This window comes from Terrapene carolina, unplaced genomic scaffold (genome assembly GCF_002925995.2).
Source record: "Terrapene carolina triunguis isolate 2854851 unplaced genomic scaffold, T_m_triunguis-2.0 Scaffold397, whole genome shotgun sequence".
In the NCBI taxonomy this organism is placed as follows: Eukaryota; Metazoa; Chordata; order Testudines; family Emydidae; genus Terrapene; species Terrapene triunguis.
Genome location: NW_020664748.1, coordinates 1,658,926 through 1,663,724, shown reverse-complemented (window position 1 = coordinate 1,663,724; position 4,799 = coordinate 1,658,926).

Sequence of the window (4,799 nt, the reverse complement as noted above, 5' to 3'; positions counted from 1 at the left end):
GGGGGGGGGGGGGGGGGGGGGGGATTGCAGGATGGATGGTTGGGGGTTGGTTAAAGAGCTGCTTTTGCTCTTGGCTCTGTGACCGATCCCTTGTGTGACCTTGTGCATATACATCTCCTCGGGGTGGGGGACTCGTCTCTGCCTCAGTTTCCCCTCTGTAAAACAGTGATAATGATCCTCTCCCAAGAGGGGCTGCTGTGGCTTGTAAGGCTCTTAGTGATCCTCAAGTGAGCAGGGAATTGACAGCAGTTTAGCATCAATTGCTGCAGCTTTGACAGGCCCCAGGGAATGGTCACAGCTTTGTGACAGATGGTTACAGGCTTGGCCCAGCTGCAGCAGCTTTGCGTTTACAATGCACTCATCATCGTGGTATGAGGTATGCTGTGTGCAAAACTGTGTGGAGTTAGGAGGCGCTGAAGAAGGGCTTCCCCTGTCCCAGGGACACCGTGTTTGTCTCTCACCCAGGGCCGGATTAAGCTTTTGTGGGCCCGGCGCCAAACTTATGTGTGGGCCCCCCATGGAGGCAATGGAGCATGGCGCGGGGGGGAGGGTGTCAGTCCCCAGAGCAAGGGGACAGCCAGGGGCGATAAAGAGGAAGAATCCCATGCACTGCTACAGACTAGGGTCCAAGTGGCTAGGCAGCAGTTCTGCAGAAAAGGACCTAGGGGTTAGAGTGGACGAGAAGCTGGATACAAGTCGACAGTGTGCCCTTGTTGCCAAGAAGGCTAACGGCATTTTGGGCAGTATAAGTAGGAGAATTGCCAGCAGATCGAGGGACGTGATCATTCCCCTCTACGCGACATTGGTGAGGCCTCATCTGGAGTACTGGGTCCAGTTTTGGGCCCCACACTACAAGAAGGATGTGGAAAAATTGGAAAAAGTCCAATGGAAGGCAACAAAAATGAATAGGGGGCTGGAGCACATGACTTATGAAGAGAGGCTGAGGGAACTGGGATTGTTTAGTCTGCAGAAGAGAAGAATGAGGGGGGATTTGATAGCTGCTTTCAACTACCTGAAAGGGGGTTCCAAAGGGGATGGATCTAGCCTGTTCTCAGTAGTGGCAGATGACAGAACAAGGAGTAATGGTCTCAAGTTGCAGCAGGGGAGGTTTAGGTTGGATATTAGGAAAAACTTTTTCACTAGGAGGGTGGTGAAGCACTGGAATGCGTTACCTAGGGAGGTGGTGGAATCTCCTTCCTTAGAGGTTTTTAAGGTCAGGCTTGACAAAGCCCTGGCTGGGATAATTTAGTTGGGGATTGGTCCTGCTTTGAGCATGGGGTTGGATTAGATGACCTCCTGAGGTCCCTTCCAACCCTGAGATTCTATGATTCTATGAATATGGCATGGCAGGGTCCGCCTAGCCCAGTGCGAGGGCACTATTTACACACCGACAGTTGTCAGATGCACGATGGCCCGCCCATCTCTGTGCTGCCAGCATGCTCCTTCCCCTTGGGAGTGGGCCCATGCTGTGCCACACAGCCCCCTGCCCAACACCGGAACACCCCCCAATTCCCTATGGCCAACCCACCCCCGCGGACCCGCTATGCCTCTTCTGCAACTTTTCCTGCAGGGAATAGTCTCCCTGTCTCTCTCTCTCTCCCTGCCACATCTCGAATCCCATCTGAAAACCTCTCTCTCGTCCCTAGCTGATACCTCTTAATTTCTCAGTCCTTCAGCCGCTGTTCTGCTGTGCACACTGTTCCAGGGACCGAGGGTTTACAAGAGAGGCCGTACTGCTTGAAGCTGTTGCACTGAAAAGCGCCACCTGAAAACTGCAAACATGAAACCGAAGGAACTAAACCCTAACATGCATCTGCAACGGGGGTTCATCCCTTGTGCCAACAAAAGGCAGAGTGAGTGCTGGATTTGCCAGCCTGGAGAGGCAGCCTGGCCCCCCTCAGAGCGCGTGTGCGGGGAAAGTAAGTCAGCTGCGGCTGAACGGGAGTGAAGCAGGCCCCGAATCGGGGCCCAGGGCTCCCTGGGGATGTCGTTGTTAGAGAGGGGAGATTGCAGGGTTGATAACAGGCCTGTTAATACCTGCGGGTCTCCCCTCCCCGCGCATGGCAGGCCGTGGGCTGAGTGGTGAGACAACCCTCCTGCCTGCTCTTGTCTTCCCAGCTTTTGTTAATGGAGAGAGGGGCGCTTGCATCACAAGCTGTGCTGTCCTTGTCTCTGCCTTTCCCGTCATTTGCGGGGCCTCTGGGGCTGCAGGGGGTGCAGCGACCTGGAGCAGACTTTCACCTGGGGGAAAACCCTAGAATAAGCTGCAGTTTGACCATGTTCTCTCTGGATCTAGTCTCCTGGGATGTGCGTGTCAAGAGCTCCTGCGTCTGCCTCTCTAGCCAGCAGCACATCTGAGTCCCCATCCTGTTCTTAGCGAGGAGGGTGGTGTGGGCCTGTTCAGACACTGCATGTTTTCAGGAGGTCGTGATGCTTGGATCCAAACCCACCCAGCAGCGCGCAGCCTGCGTTCCAGAGCGCATGTTGCCATGGAAAGAAAACAGGGGTGGGGGAGCAGCACACGCAAAGCACGAGGATGGAAAATCTCTGCTCTCTGTAATTTGGGAGAATCCAAGCAGGAATTCTGTTCCCCCTCCCTCTTTAGAGTCCCTGTTAATTAGGACTCGGTTTAGTCCCTCGCCGCAGTGGATCGAGCCGAGCCGCTGGCATTGGCCTGCCTGGCTGAGAGCAGCAGGAAGGGCCAGGGCTGGAGGGAGCCCACCTGGGCATGGCTCATCGCGTTGTTATGGCGGCAGTGGAAACAAAGAGTAAACACGGCTGACGCTGCACTCAGCGAGCCTCGGTGCAGCAGAGGGCTTGGCTGTGGTTCAGGAACGACCTTCCCGGCCAGCTGCGTGAATTTGCCAGGGAGCTCCTTGTGTCCCATGGGCCCCAGTCAGATACGGACACATACAAACAGCTGGGGAACACTCCCCACGCGCTGACGGGCAGGCCTGGAGAGTCACAGCTCTCGCCCCGCCAGGGTCCAGCCCCACTGCCGCTTCGCCCCAGCAGGGCAGAGGGAGGGTACCAGGATGGCAGAGCAGGATTCGGGAGATCTGACAGGTTCCGCAGACAGCGAGGTGCAGAGATGGTGCAGGGCATGATGCTGTGGGAGTGGATGGGACACTGAAGTGAGGACCCTGCTCTCTCCCTTGGGGGGCTGGGGACTCCAATCCATTGGGGCAACAACAGGAAATCAGACCAGTCACTTGTCTTAACTCTCTGTAAACCAACCCTCCCCCACACTGCCTCCAGATTCTGTGTCCTGCAAACCTCTGCCATCCCCAAATGCACTGACAGTCCAGACCCTCACCGGAAAGGACCAGTGTCATTGCAGGCAGCTCAACGAGGACGCCCAGCCACCCCCAGCTAGAGAATGGCATATCCTCATTGGCCACCGCCAGAAACTGGGCCCTAGGGCACATGGATCAAAGGCAGGGCCAGCGCAACCCATTAGGAGACCTAGGCGGTTGCATAGGGCGCTACAATTTGGGGGGCGGCGACCGTGGCAGCATTTTGGGGTGGGACCTTCCACCGCCTAGAGCGGCAGAAAGGCTGGCGGCGCTCCTGATCAAAGGCCTGGCCTTTTCTGCGACCCTCGCATGTGCACTGCTGCCCTGGCGCTGCCCTGGTCCTGTGGGATGCCAGCTGGGTGCCCTGACCAATGGTGCCTCCCAATTCCCTGATCTGTGGGTCCCCGCCTGCCCCCCTCTGCCTTTCCCTGCTAGCAGAGTTCAAAGGTGAAGGTGCTTCTGTGACGAACTGGGACTGTTCTTACTGTGGTCTTTGAATGCTGACAGGGGAGTGTGGCTAGGATAGTCTGCATTGGGGGATGGGAGACTGGCCGAAGGAGAATACCTGAGCATGTAACATGAGAACCCAGGAAGGGGTTAGAGGCCAGGTGACACCTTTGCCCGGGAAACTGAACAAAGGCTGGAGAGGGAGAGGGAGTCAGAGCTGGCTGGTGATATGGCTGGGCGGCAGACGGGGCTCTGACCTCGCAAGGGGACTGGGGCGCCCTGGGACCCCAAGATGGACCTAACTAAGGGGGTCCTGTTGTCTGTGCCTGCAAGACCTGTCTTGGACTGTATTCCTGTCGTCAGAATAAACCTTCTGCTTTACTGGCTGGCTGAGAGTCCTGGTGAATCGCAGGAAGTCGGGGTGCAGGGCCCTGTGTCCCCCCACACTCCGGGACTCAGCTTCCAAGATGACCTCGTTCTTTTGTTCTGGAGCTTAGGTCGGGTCCTGAGAGCTGATTTATGCAGCTGCTGGGTGGCCTGGCTTTGTTGCCTCACCTCCAGCGCGGTCTGAGAACAACCTGTCTTGAGACTTAGGCTTACCATGGGGGGGAAGGGGACTCCCCCCCGCCACCATGGCAGACTCTCGAATGCGTGTGTGGAGTTAAATCCCCTGTGTATCTGGCAGGGCCTGGGGCATGTGGGGGTGACCCCCTGTCTCTGGCAGGCCCTGGGGGATAGAGGAGTGACTCCCTGTCTCTGGAAGACCTGTGGGAAGGGGGGGGTGACTCTCTGTCTCTGGAAGGCCCTAGGGGATGTGGGGGGGTGACTCTCTGTCTCTGGAAGGCCCTGGGGGATGTGGGGGTGACCTTCCAGGCTCTGGAGCTGCCCCTATCACACACATCCCCTTTTCTCCCCTTCAGTCTCTGTCATCTGCTCATGGGGCCGCTGGTTTCTGCTGCCTTCCCTGGAGCATGACCCCTCCCCCCCCGAACCCAATGGAGCCATTTCCCCCACCTAGCTGCTTGACATCCTCTTTCCCATGGCCTTGCCAACTGC